The sequence below is a fragment of the Sus scrofa genome, unplaced genomic scaffold (genome assembly GCF_000003025.6).
Source record: "Sus scrofa isolate TJ Tabasco breed Duroc unplaced genomic scaffold, Sscrofa11.1 Contig2031, whole genome shotgun sequence".
Lineage (NCBI taxonomy): Eukaryota > Metazoa > Chordata > Mammalia > Artiodactyla > Suidae > Sus > Sus scrofa.
In genome coordinates this window covers 1-14,937 of record NW_018085005.1, presented here as the reverse complement: position 1 = coordinate 14,937, position 14,937 = coordinate 1, and the positions used below count along the sequence as shown (strand labels likewise).

General features: G+C 46.6%; 1 pseudogene across 1 annotated transcript; it reads right to left on the bottom strand.

The window, feature by feature from the left end:
• Positions 1-604: 604 nt before the first annotated feature.
• LOC110258440 lies at positions 605-14,353 on the bottom strand (annotated as a pseudogene). Its single transcript, XR_002341148.1, has 8 exons — positions 14,240-14,353; positions 10,203-10,241; positions 8,996-9,136; positions 8,247-8,327; positions 7,411-7,557; positions 2,580-2,711; positions 1,274-1,346; positions 605-992 (listed from the first exon to the last, which is right to left on the bottom strand). The product of XR_002341148.1 is annotated as a liver carboxylesterase-like (transcript).
• Between the last annotated feature and the right edge of the window lie 584 nt (positions 14,354-14,937).

Here is a 14,937-nt window from a genome sequence, read left to right as displayed (position 1 = left end):
GAATAATCCAGGTTTTTCTTGCAGAAAGGGTGGGAGTAACACGCGCAGAGCTTGCAGTAATCCCAGGAGAAGCCGCAAGTCGCCCCATGCATTCTGAAAGAGGCAGTTGCTAGTGACACTTAGGGACTCACTCCAAGGTGGGTCCAAGTGCCTGGACCTGATGTCGACTAGGCTGCAGAAAGGGTGCAGATGAGCTGTTGGAGTACAAGGCCTCGGAGGAGGGCCTGGAAGGATAATGCGTAGGTTGAAGGAGAAAGAATTCTAGGCCTGTGGAAGGGTCAGTAAGGGCCACAGCACTGAGCACAGTGTCGCCGGGGCGAGGCCCCTTCTTTCCCGCTCCAGGGACATCCTCAGTCGGTGCCACCTCCGTCTCTCCAGGAAGCTGCCCGGGAGGAGAGGGACACTGCACTCTGAGCACCCACACCCTCTTGTTGGACTTGTTGAGGGTCCAGGGCCATGGAGCAGACACAGAGCCCCGCTTGGCAGCTCCCAGGGGACAGCCTGCTGGACTCTGCCTGTCCAGAGTCGCCTTGCTGTCAATGGTGCCCTCAGTCTTCATCCTTCCCTCCCCCTAGAGAGAATGACTTAATTCCAGCCCGAGTCTGAGACACCGACTTGGTCTCCAAAAGAACATTTATTTCTAAAATTGAGGCCGCAGCTACAGAAATTCCCCCTCCCTGATCTCCGCCACTCCCACCCGCTAATTCCCCAGCCTCCACAAGAAGATACCTCCTGGCCCATCAACGCCTTCGGTAGACTGCTCCTGCCTGCGGTCCCACAAGCCCTCAAGGTCAGCCGAGCCTCCCCTTCACAGCTCAGCATGCTTTATCTTGGGTGGCTTCTTTGCTGCCTCCTTGGACAGGAGATCGTTCCAGAAGGCCACTTCTTCACCTTTCAGCCTCTTGGCTGCCTGGGTGTTGACGCCGATCTGAAGGTACCCTTCTTCCTGGTCGTACATCGGCCAATGGGGCAGCCCCTCCCCATTGGGGTTCCTGAGAGCAGAATCAAACAGAAATTGCCCAAAGCGACTGTGTCATCCCAGCAACCCTCTGAGGTTGTCAGGGACCCCGTGGCTTCAGCCTCTGCCAAGAGTCTCTAGTGCCCGCAGAGACAGAAGGCGCCCCACCTCCTGGGCAGCCTGTCCTTTGAGGGAGCTCTCGTGTCAGAGGTCACAGGGCCCGGAGTTTGCCCATCACACGGTGAACGTTCCTCCGCGCGACCGTGCTCTTCCCTGCCCCTTCCCAACTCCGCCCCATTTTTGCCCCCGGCTCACCCACTGCGAGCAAAGTTGGCCCAGAATTTCATCACCGTCTTGCTGAGACTGACCTCCTCTTCTGGGGCATCGCCTGTGGGGAGGAGACGAAGCCCTCGCTACTCAAAGTGTGGTTCGCAGGCCGTCACAGCACTTGAGAGCGGGTTAGACGTTCAGAAACTGAGCCCTTACCCCAGACCTACTGAGTCAAAACCTGCCTGATAAGAAGACCTTCACATGCACTTTCAGCTCGACAGTTACCGACCAAGGCAGGGCTCAGGCCAGCAACTGGCTGCCTTGGTCTTTTGTGCCCACTGTGCGGCCCTCCCCCTCAGGTCACAGGGCCACACCCCAGGATTTTCATTATCATAGCCCCACCTAACAAGATGCTCTCCTCAGTCATTTTTCAACTTCCTTCATCCATACACACTTTCATAGAATCTGCAAAATAATCAAGGAGTTCCCGTTGTGGTGCAGTGGTTAACGAATCCGACTAGGGACCATGAGGTTGCGGGTTCGATCCCTGGCCTTGCTGAGTGGGTTGGGGACCCGGTGTTGCCGTGAGCTGTGGTGTAGATTGCAGACGCGGCTCGGATCCCACGTTGCTGTGGCTCTGGTGCAGGCCGGCAGCTACAGCTCCGATTAGACCCCTAGCTGGGAACCTCCACATGTCGCGAGAGCGGCCCTAGGAATGGCAAAAAGAGAAAAAAGACAAAAAAAAATAAAAAATAATAATCAAGCTGCAAGGTCCCCAAAGGGTCACCCAACCAGGACATGCCCAGAGCCACTGGGTGCCATGAACATCCCAGTGGTGTGTCACACACAAGTTGTCTGTAACTACTGAGTCAAGGCATTGAAAACATTTGTTAAGGGAATTCTTTAAAATATTACAGTGCTAAATATTTATTAATTTTAAAAGATGTGATTTTTAGATGGATGATTGGATACACAGGCCCGCATTAGCCCTGATTCCAGGTTAACTGCAGTTCTAACCTTATTCTCACTCACATTCCGATTTGCTCTTGTGAGTGGGCAGTGAGTCCTGCCTTTCTAGCCCTTGAGCGCCCCCTGCAGGTGGCCCCCTACCTATCTTATTGAGGCTGGATTCTTGGAGGGACCGTGAGGGAGGGAGGGCACAAGGATACACCTCCTCCATCACGCACATGAGACCAAGAGAAAGGTTGGGCGCCTTTGTCGTTCAACGCCTTTAAGATGGATTCAGGAAACTAAGACCTGGAAAGAAGGAGGAACTTGCCCAAGGCCACGAGACCAAGACTTGAACCCAGATCTCCTAACTCCAAGGTTGTGGTCACCAAAGGGCCATCACCTTTTAACAGTGGAAAACCAAAGACGGAGAAGATCTCATCCCCGTGGTCCCCGATCACCGTCTTGGGTTTCTTGTCCGATGAGAAGCTTGGGCGATACTGAAACTCATACATGTAGGTGGGGGCTCCTGCATCTGAAAGACATGGATTCACGCACAGTGCATGTCAGCAGACACACACCTGGATGGTGTCAGGGTCTCCCAGGGGCCGTGAGCAGCCAGGAAATTGGGGGAGTTCCTGGTCCTGAGTGAACAACAGCAGTATTAAGAGCAGCTGCCCATTGTGCGTAGCAGCTGTGAGCTGGACCCTGTGTGTCCCTGCGTGTCCCTGCAGCAAGTCCCTGGCCACCAGCCCAATAGAGAAGCAGAGTTTTGGGAAAGTTCTGTGCCTTGCTTAAGGGCATGTAGGTTGGGAGGCTGCACCTGGATTTGAGCCAGGTTATTTATTTGGCGAAAAAACAAGTGCGTGAGGATCGAATGGATGAATGCATGTGGAAACCTTGGGTAGATCCGTTCGAAACAACCGTCATCATAGCGACTCCGGGTCAATTTACTTAAGCTCCTTCCGATGGATTCACACACAGGGACTTCTACATACACACACCCTTCACTGTATTGCACTGATGTCAGGCTAGCGTTTAGTCCCTCGGAGAATATCTGCCACCCAAAGATACCTTCTGTTCTGCTCCGTTTTGGAGCGTTTCCATGGTTGTTCACACCTATTCTAACAAGGGGAACAAATTCGATTGAATGCAAGCTGCTGGTCTGAAAGTGCAACACTTAAAGACAAACCTGTGCAGAAAGGGCCACTCTGTCTCTTGTGTCTCAGGAAACCGTAATTCAGCATTGCCTTTTTCTCTGTCATCTGTCCTGTCTTTCCTTCCGCTTGGCCCAGGGAGTGTTAAGGCCGTGACACATGGGAGAGGGGCCGAGAAGGGGGATGGTGCTCTCTCCCCCTCTCCCCTGCCCTGGCTGTCACCACCCCATGTCCAAGCCCCCAGAGGATGTCACTGCTGATGCTGCAGCACAGGTGCCCATCCTGCTCCTGCGGGCCTACCTTGTGGGCCACCCGCCTGGGGAGCTCCGCACTGTGCATGGATCACGATGCCCACGGCGAGTGACTGACAGGGGCAGGGGCAGGCCCCAAGTCAGACTGGTGGGGAAATGTTACAATGTCCCCCCCGCCTTGGGCATCCTATCAAATTTGGAAAATGCCGGAAAACAGAAAATGAATAAAAAAGATCGCTTATAATCCTGCCACCCAGAGAAACCTCTGTAAATATTTTAGGACTATCCCTCATGTATTTAAAATTAGAATAATTCATATGACTATGATTTCTTCATATCATTAAACATGCAACCACTAAAGTTTGACTATATACACCACCCGGACAGGAGGAGGTAGAATAATTTATTTAACTGCCTTCCCACTCCCCATTATTGCACCTGGGTTTAGCAAGAGGTGTTGTTGGAGTGAAGCACTCCTGTGATTAAAGGTAATCCACTTTTTCAACATCTACTTCAAGATCAAGTTGAACTCTCTGAAAGGCGGGGGTAGGAGGGTTTGAACTTTGCCTATGCCGCTCAGAAGTTAGAAAGGAACTCAGAACCCAAACTTAGAGGAAAGACCTTTTGTGACTAAAGGAACTTATTTTGCTCCTCCTCTTTTTTTATTTTTTTTACCTTAAATCACTGAGATTTAGAAATCCTACAATCACAACGCAATTCCTCAAAGGAATGTAGGGCAGAGATTTCAATAATAAATAGGAACAACAAGAGAAAAGCAAAGGGAAGGGGTAAGCTAGTAATCAAAAATATGCAAATTAAAACAGTATGTTACTCTCTTTTTCTGGTGAAAAAGGATTGCATAATTGACAGCATTATTTTTATTTGTATCCCATGTGAGAGAATTAAGAAATTCACATTCTTGGGACTTCATGTCGTGGCTCAGCGGTTAACGAATCCAACTAGGAACCATGAGGTTTTGGGTTCGAACCCTGGCTCCGCTCAGTGGGTTAAGGATCCGGCATTGCCGTGAGCTGTGGTGTAGGTCGCAGATGCAGCTTGGATTGGGTGTTGCTGTGGCTCTGGCGTAGGTGGCAGCTGTAATTCCAATTAGACCCCTAGCCTGGGAACCTCTGTATGCTGGAGGCGTGGCCCTAAAAAGATAAAATACAAAAAAAAAGAAAAAGAAATTCACATTCTTATAACATTGGAAAGCAATATTTCACAATATGTTTGAAGTATTTTAAAATGCTGCTATAGTCCAGCCTAGTAATTTCACTTCTGAAAACCAATCCTAAGGAAATTAGAGACGTGGTTAAAGATTTAGGCACATAAGGCTGAGCAGAATGTTCTCTGTAGCATCAAAATTTGAGCAGCTACCTTATATATTCAAGAGGGCAGGAATCCCAAAGTAAATTTTAATCTATCATTCCCATGAAATAATAGATGTTATCAGTGATTTTATTGATATTGAGGAAATGCCTATTGTATAGTGTTTTCTGAAGAAAAACGTAACATGAAATTAATATTTAAATTACATTTAAGACCTGGAAAGTCTATTAGAAGAAAATATATCACAAATTTAGAAATATACTTCTATTTATTTATTTATATATTTATTTTGTCTTTTGTCTTTTTAGGGCCTCACTCACAGCATATGAAGGTTCCCAGGCTTGGGGTCAAATCAGAGCTGTAGATGCTGGCCTGTGCCACAGCTACAGCAATGCCAGATCTGAGCCGCATCTGCACCTACGCCACAGCTCAAGGCAACGCCGGATCCTTAACCCACTAAGGGAGGCCAGGGATTGAACACGCAACCTCATGGTTCCTAGTCAGATTTGTCTCTGCTGTGCCATGACGGGAACTCCTAGAGCATACACTCCTAAATGAAGGAATTATGAGTAATATCTAGTTTTATCTTCATGTGATCCATATTTTCAAAACTTTCTATGACTGTAAATATTAATTTTATATTCAGAAAAAAACTGTAATCAGTGAGAGATAAATACAACCAATAAAGTTGATAAAAAAAATCTTAGTCCTGGTGAAAGGACTTTGAATTTAAAGTCATAAGATAGCAGAAAAATAAAACACAATCACAGGATGGTGAGAACCGCAGACAATCCAGAAGAGGAAACCACAAATCAGACATGTAGGAAGAAGCAAGACCAAGTTTATGAAAGAACAGATTTGATCCCAGGCAGCCCCTGGCAGAAGATATTCCTGAGGAGCTTGGGAGCAGGACGTGGTAACCAGTACCTCTACGTGACTGTGCTGAACGCTTGGGCACATACTAGGTCAGCTGTCGATAGGTTTTAATTATGCTTATAAGAATCTGAATTTTAAGACTCTTTCGTTGGATAGAACTAGAGACTCATGCTTAGTGAAGTAAGTCAGAAAGAGAAAGACAAATACCATATGATAACACTTCTATCTGGAATCTAATATACAGCACAAATGAAATTTTCCACAGAAAAGAAACTCATGGAAGTGGAGAACAGACTTGTCGTTGCCAAGGGGAAGGGGGAGGGACTGGGAGTCTGGGGTTAATAGATGCAAACTGTTGCATTTGGAGTGGGTAAGCAATGAGAGCCTGCTGAGGAGCACAGGGAACTATATCCAATCATTTGTAATGGAACACAATGGAGGGTAATGTGAGAAAAAGAAAATATATACATATATATATGACTGTGACAGAATACTGTAAATCAATTATAATGGAAACTATAAAAATCATTTAAAAACAAACTCTTTCGGTATGTTTAGAGAGAGAGTTCTGGAGCAGAGATCCGTTTCCTGGCTTGCAGACCAGGTGAAGGAGGGCTCCTAGAAAAGGAAGGGTCCTGTGAGGACCTCAGCAAGGCCCCCCAAAGGGACACCTCCTCTCCAGGTGACTCATCCGCCCCTGACCCCCCACCCCCACAGCCCTGGGTGAGGTTGGAAGGTGCTGGGAGACCCAGCTCACACTGGGATGGAAGGAGGCCGGCTGCAGACACCAGCATTCTCCAGACCATGGGCGCCACACAATCCCTGCTCACTCAATTCAGCCTTCTTGGTCCCAGACAGTACTTCGGATCCTATCCTTGGCCACACTCCACCCCAGGTCCGTTGATTAGCAGACTAGTTTGCAGCTAGCCCTGACCTCGGACACCTTCCAAGACAAAACTTCCCGTATCTTCCCGGTGGCCCCGCAGATCACAGTAATTCAGGTGAGGAGCCTGGGGCAGATGCTGTTGGTGCCTGACCACAGCCCCTCTTCAGAGCAGGCCAGCCTGACTTGCCTCCAGCATCTGTAGCTCTTTGTCTGAGGCCTTTGGCCACCAGAGACCGCTCTGCCCACGTGTGCAGCAGTCGAAGCACCAGACACTTAGCAACACCTTGGGGACTGCCTTCAACCAGTGACTTGTCCAAGGAGGAGGAGAACTAGCCCAGCTCTCCCACCTCTCCCTCAGGATAACCCTGAGACCTGTCTTCTGCTGGTTCCCAGAGCCCCCCAGCCCCAGGTGTCAGCAGTGATGCCAGCTTGACAGTGCAGTGTGGGTTGGCTTCCTCTCCTTTACATCACTAATCTACTCTTCTAATGGTGTTTTCTAGGATCACCTCTCAAATAAACCCCTTGCCTTTGGATCCTCCTCTGGGAGTCTTTTTCTTATGGAAACCAAAATAGGTGAGTGCCTTGCCCCCCCCCCCCAACCCAGGGCAAATTCGGTCAGCCTCAGATGCATGACCTCAGCAGTTTCCACCTAGGTGTTTATGCTGAGGGCTGGGCAGGACAGTCAGGGAAGCTGGCAAGGCCGTGTCCCTCTCCTGTCCAGTGTCTGGGACTCACCTCTGTGTTGACGGGCCACCGTCACAGATGGGACACCAAACACCACATCCCCCATCAAGTCCAGGAACAGGTCTTTCTTTTTGACGGGGTCGTCTGTCCCCCCAAATACTTGTCAGTGGCCACTGGAGTCAGTTCCTCAGGGATGTTCTGAAATAAATCGAGAGGGAAAGTGACCACTGTTAAAATGAAATACAACGCGGAGACCAGACTGAAGAACGACCTGTGTAGACAAAACCATATCAGCCATGTGAACAAAACAAACTCAAGCTTGTTTCATGCACATGAGCAAAGCTCAGCTTAGGTAATTTTTTGCAAATGCCTCTAACAATCACAAAATAAAGTCAACTCCCTAAAATGGTATGAGATAATCACTTTTTTAACCAGTCCTCGCCATCTGGAAACCTCTACTCTAAGAAGCGATCACTGGAAAGTTTAACAACGTTCTCGTTTCCACTTTATAAGCCATCCTGCCACTTCAGACCCCCAGCTTCATATCAGTCTTTGAAGTTGGAAGCTCTTGGGTCACAAACTATTTTTATATGTACAATAAACTCTTACTAAACCTATTTGTTGATTTAGTGGCTTTAGTTTTGGCATTTCTGGAGTTTGATTCACCACCCCTGGTGAGTGACCCTCCTCATGTTAATGGTGAACCTCCTGAGACCTGTGCAAACTGCCCCCCTCTGTCTACACAGGAGGAGTGATGGGGAAAGGAAAAAGAATCAGGCAGAACCCTCTGATCCCAGTCCACATTCTTCCAACAGTTACTCTGAAAGTGGGAAAATCTCCTGCCCCTCGTTGGGGCTCAGCCAATTCCCAGATTCCTAGACTCTTACAGCGATGGGGTAGGACTTCCACAGGAGTGACGTGGCCGTCTTCTGGTCCAGCTTGCCTTCAGAGAGGGGGAAGCCCATCATCTGTTAAAACAAAGGTTGAGCAATGGTGAATCATCAGGAACTGGCAGGAAGAACCAAAGTGACCAGGGGACCAAACCAATGCAGGCTGAAGGTCCCTTTGTTATGTCTTGACAGGCATGGATCTTTGATGAGTTTGGCAAAATCAATGAATCAAATGAGCTTTCTTTCTAGAGATCAAAGCATGCAAAGAAGATGGTGTCATTGTTAAGCGTCCCAGTCCTTTGAGATACCTACACCTCAGTGAGATGACTGGGAGGTTGTGTGAGGTTTTATGGAGAAACTAGGAAAGCACCAAGCCCAGGGGGAGGGCTGAGGGTCCCGGGCCTCGGTCTACTTAACTCCCGAGCCCCTTCCCCTTTCCAGGCCTTGGGGACTCATCTGCCCCCTGATTATCTCTACCAGCCTTCCCGGCACTGACATTTCAGGGTTCCTGGATGGGAAGACAAACAGACAGTGTTTGCGGACAAGGGTCGCCAGGGCCACTCCACCCAGGTGACAGCTGGGCCACTGTGGAGAAGGTGTCCATGGAAATGTCAGCTTGCGTGAAGGGCACAGCTGCCCTGGTCCCAGAGAGGGGTCAGTAGAAGGAGGGTCCTGTGAGCAGAGACGGGAGAGGTCATGTGACAGGTGGGGCCTCTGTCGAGTGTAAGAAGCCTGCGCTTTCTCACCGTTGGCAGAAGCCAGCCAAACTCTTGCTTGTTGATTCCCACGATGTAGGGGACAGTGTTGAAATCCTTCTCAGCCAGAATCTCTTCAGGCATCTTGGGCAGCAGCACTCCATCCACCACAGTGGGCAGGAAGGGATGGCTCTGGGGAAGAGGGCAGTGTGGTCCCCTCTTGAGGTCTCACCCACGGCCCCCTCTCCACCTGTCTGAGCTCACAGCCAGCATCACAGACCTGTGTGCCCATGATCCGTGGCCACACAGTCGGGGTCCTATAACAAAGGGCCAAGTCTGTGGACCCCAGAGGGCAGAGCTCTGACCAGGGGCCAGCAGGGGTCAGGTGATGGGGGCAGATCTCCACTCCGTTGGTATAAAAATAGACAGTATGACGAGTGTAAGATTAGAAGTATATGTGTATCTCTCCATCTACAGTCAGTTCTCATTATCTGTGGTACTTACTTGTCACTTCTGCAACGTTACTGCGACTCTGGGATTTGGAGAATACAAAAGCCACAGCTCCAGGGGAACCCAGAGGCAGGTTCCTGAGGGCATATGAACTCATTTTCCCACCTTGTGTTGTTATTTTTCTCTTTGAAGATACTTTATGTAATATGTGTTTTGTATGGACAGTTAGTTTTGTGTAATATGGAGTTACCACAAAACACCAGCTGACAAGGGCAATGTTTGCCCGGCCCTGGGGAGGCTGCTGCTGGAGCTTCCCACGAGGCTGGGAAGAGGGTGGTGTCCTCAGCCCTGAGACTCGTGGCTCCTTTCCTTGGGACCCTGCCAACAGTGCAGCTTGCACACCCGGTCACCCTGCACCCTCCCAGGAGAAGATCCGGGCTCCTTGGGACAGAGCCCTTCATCCAGTTGTCCCCACCCCCACCCTCCACAGTGGGAGTTTCTCGTCCAGCCTTCTCCCAATGGGGCATGTTTGGCGATGGAAACAAGATGAGGGGTGGGGGACACAGGGACACAGAATTCCTAACTGAGAGTGCTGGACTGGGAGTCAGTCAGAGGACTGGTTCTGGTCCTGTGTCTGGTCTCCTGTCTGTGTGACTCAGACAAGCCACTGTCTCTCTCTGACTCCAACAAGTAAATGCAAGGAGGTACCATGATTCTACGAAGAATTCCTTCATTCTTTCCTCTTTATTAACTGAAGATTAAGGTATCAAGGCTTAAAACGTGGAATTAATAAACCAAAAGTCCTTACCTCTCTTTGGTCTCCATGAAAATCAAGAGTTAAAAATTTCTGTGAAGACAAAGGCAGAAGGAGGGTGAGAAATCTCCCGGGAAAAGCAGGACACTGGCTCCCCTGGGCATGAGCACTGGGTGAAGGTGTGGGGTGGGTGAGGGTATCTCTAGGAAGGACAGTTGTTTGTGCCTGAGTGTCCTCTACCCGGATCCCCTCCTTGTTCCCCCACAAAACAACACTCTAATTTTCCTTTAGGGGAACCCCTTTTAACCACCTTCACCCCATGAATCTAGGCATTTTATATGTGGCCTGGGTACACCACCTCCCTGACCACAAGGATTATTTCAGGGATGGACATGTGTACATGTCAGTTCAATAGAGTTTACCTAAAATTTTGCTGGAATTACTGAGGAAGGTTTCTAAGCAGATGGAATGTAAGTCTAAAGAGCTATTCTTGTCTTTAATCTTTACAGGGATAAACCTCCCTAAGAGTGAAGCCAACACGAAAGGTGAAAAGCTGAGGGTTAGGAGTTTCTCAATAATATCATTGGTGCGTCTGGATCCAGACAAGCCTGAAACCATCAACTCCTAGACTTTTCTTTTGGTAAGTTACTTAAAGATTCTATTACAACATACTCATTTATATAATCAAGGCATTTGGAGGTTCATTTTCTCATTAGAAAATCCTTACTCAGGAGTTCCCGTTGTGGCTCAGTGGTTAAAGAATCCGACTGGGAACCCACATAGGGAGGCCAGGGATTGAACCCACATCCTCATGGACACCAGTCAGGTTCTCAGGCCGTTGAGGAACAAGGGGAACTCCAGATCACTGATTTTTAGAGCAATGAATTATATGTATATGTGTGTGTGTGTATAATATATATATATATATATATATATATATATATATATAACAGCTATATGGATAACTGATAATAGATGAGTGAAAATTATAGATGAATTGATATTAGATGAAAAGATATTGGTGAATTGGATTCACTGCTGAATGGAGAGATGTATAATAAGATGATGAATGGGTGGATGGATTGATGAATAGATGGAGAGATATATGAATCGGTGAACAAAGGTTTATGTTAGAATCATAATTGAGGCAGATGCTCCAAAATCTAGAAATTGGGCCACTATTGGGTTATATTTGAGGTGCTTTCTAAATTAACTAAGACAAAAAAAATTATACACCATGACCAGGTTGGGTTCATCCCAGGTTCACAAGGATGGTTCAACATACGCAAATCAATCAGCATCATACACCACATTAACAAAAAAAAGTCAAAAATCATATGATCATCTCAATAGAGGCAGAAAAAGCATTTGACAAAGTCCAACATCCATTCATGATGAAGACCCTCGCCAAAGTGGGTATAGAGGGAACATTCCTGAATATCATCAAAGCCATTTATGATAAACCCACAGCAAATATAATACTCAATGGGGAAAAACTGAAAGCCTTCTCACTCAAATCTGAAACAAGACAGGGATGCCCACTCTCACCACTGCTCTTCAACATAGTTTTGGAAGTCCTAGCCACAGCAATTAGACAAACAAAAGAAATAAAAGGCATCCATATAGGAAGAGAAGAGATCAAACTGTCACTGTATGCAGATGACATGATACTCTACATAGAAAACCCTAAGGACTCCACCCAAAAACTGCTTGAACTGATTCATAAATTCAGCAAAGTCGCAGGATATAAGATTAACATCCAGAAGTCAGTTGCCTTTGTGTATACCAGCAATGAAACATTAGAAAAGGAATACAAAAATACAATACCTTTTAAAATTGCACCTCACAAAATCAAATACCTCGGAATACACCTGACCAAGGAGGTAAAGGACCTATATGCCGAGAACTATAAAACTTTAATCAAAGAAATCAAAGAAGATGTAAAGAAATGGAAAGATATAACATGTTCTTGGATTGGAAAAATCAATATTGTAAAAATGGCCATACTACCCAAAGCAATCTATAGATTCAATGCAATCCCTATCAAATGACCCATGACATTTTTCACAGAACTAGACAAACAATCCAAACATTTATATGGAACCAAAAAGACCCAGAATCACCAAAGCAATCCCAAGAAACAAAAACCAAGCAGGAGGCATAACTCTCCCAGACTTCAAGAAATACTGCAAAGCCACAGTCATCAAAACAGTGTGGTACTGGTATCAAAACAGACAGACAGACCAATGGAACAGAATAGAGAATCTGGAAATAAACCCTGACACCTATGGTCAATTAATCTTTGACAAGGGAGGCAAGAACATAACATGGGAAAAAGAAAGTCTTCTCAGCAAGCATTGCTGGGAAACCTGGACAGCTGCGTGCAAAGCAATGAAACTAGAACACACCCTCACACCATGCACCAAAATAAACTCAAAATGGATGAAAGACTTAAATATACAACAGGACACCATTAAACCCCTAGAAGAAAACACAGGCAAAACACTCTCTGACATCAACATCATAAATATTTTCTCAGGTCAGTCTCCCAAAGCAATAGAAATTAGAGCAAAAATAAACCCATGGAACCTCATCAAACTGAAAAGCTTTTGCACAGCAAAGGAAACCCAAAAGAAAACAAAAAGACAACTTTCAGAATGGGAGAAAATAGTTTCAAATGATGCAACCGACAAGGGCTTAATCTCTAGAATATATAAGCAACTTATACAACCCAACAGCAAAAAAGCCAATCAATCAATGGAAAAATGGGCAAAAGACCTGAATAGATATTTCTCCAAAGAAGATATACAGATGGCCAGCAAACACATGAAAAAATGCTCAACATCGCTGATTATACGAGAAATGCAAATCAAAACTACCATGAGATACCACCTCACACCAGTCAGAATGGCCATCATTCAGAAGTCCACAAATAACAAGTGCTGGAGGGGGTGTGGAGAAAAGGGAACCCTCCTGCACTGTTGGTGGGAATGTAAACTGGTACAGCCACTATGGAGAACAGTTTGGAGATACCTTAGAAATCTATACATAGAACTTCCATATGACCCCGCAATCCCACTCTTGGGCATCTATCCGGACAAAACCCTACTTAAAAGAGACACATGCACCCGCATGTTCATTGCAGCCCTATTCACAATAGCCAGGACATGGAAACAACCCAAATGTCCATCGACAGATGATTGGATTCGGAAGAGGTGGTATATATACACAATGGAATACTACTCAGCCATAAAAAAGAATGACATGCCATTTGCAGCAACATGGATGGAACTAGAGAATCTCATCCTGAGTGAAATGAGCCAGAAAGACAAAGACAAATACCATATGATATTACTTATAACTGGAATCTAATATCCAGCACAAATGAACCTTTCCACAGAAAAGAAAATCATGGACTTGGAGAAGAGACTTGTGGCTGCCTGATGGGAGGGGGAGGGAGTGGGAGGGATCAGGAGCTTGGGCTTATCAGACACAACTTAGAATAGATTTACAAGGAGATCCTGCTGAATAGCATTGAGAACTTTGTCTAGATACTCATGTTGCAACAGAACAAAGGGTGGGGGAAAAAATGTCATTGTAATGTAAACATGTAAGGATAACTTGATCCCCTTGCTGTACATTGGGAAAATAAAAAAAAAAAAACTGTGGTATAGCTTTACAATGGAAAAAAAATAAATTAATTAAGACAAATTCTGACAGCCTTTCTGAATAATCTTTCTTCTAAATAACACCATTCCCAAAATTCAGGATGAGAATTACTCTGAGAATATGTAATGTTTAATTCTTTAAAATAGAAATGAAAACTGGTTTAGAAAAAGTAAGTTTTGATAGATATGAATGGTTATTATGAATTTTTCCATTATGTTATTTTTTGTCTTTGGCAAAGTTTGAGACATTCCAAATAAGAAAAAAGGAAAATCCCCTTTGAGAACCAGAGGCAGACACTGTTCCTAAGACGCGAAACCCTGTTTCAGGTGGTTTTTCCAGGGCAAGGCGTCAGCTGAATTGAAGTCTGGGGCCATGTTCACAGGGTAGGGCGCTTGTGTGGCCACGAGAGCAGGTGTACCTACCATCTTCAGCGTTAAGTCCAAGAGCTCGTCCTCCGACTTCTGGCGCAGGCAGTGAACAAAGACAGCCGAGGTGGTGGTTTTACACCCAGCAAGGACAGCAATTTGCTGCAGAGATCATAGGCGACAGCACGATTCAAGAGCCATGTCCCTTTCCTCCACCAATAGTGACATGTTCTATCCCAGCCTCAATTTCTAAAGGCGGCACATGGTGGCAGAAATACTGCAGACCTTAGGCATGGGTCCTGGGTCCCAGTCATGACAATTATACTCCTCAGCCTCTGTCACCTTATCTCTTGTAAAGTGGGCATAATTGTCTCAAAGTTGAACACCACAGCCGCAGAGAGGCCGCAATGAGCGGGGTTTAAGAGCATGGAGTCCAGAATCCCACTGTCTCATTTCAAGTCTCCGCTCATCTGATTAGCAGCCATTTGGCCTCAGGCCAGACACTTGCAAAGTGCAGCCAGAGGGGAAGGTGCAGATGAGAGAGTCAGGCTGCAGGATGGCGGCACCAGGAGAGTGTGTGGGGCTGCCAGAGCCCGATCCAGTGTCTGACTTACAATCAGTGCTCAGTACCTATTTGGTGAACCAAATAAATTCAAGAGCACAGAGGAGGACGAGAAGGGGGAAGCAAAAGCAAGAATAAGCAATGTTAGCTTCTTTCTTCTGCCAATTTCTGGTCCTGTTGGATAGGGAATCCA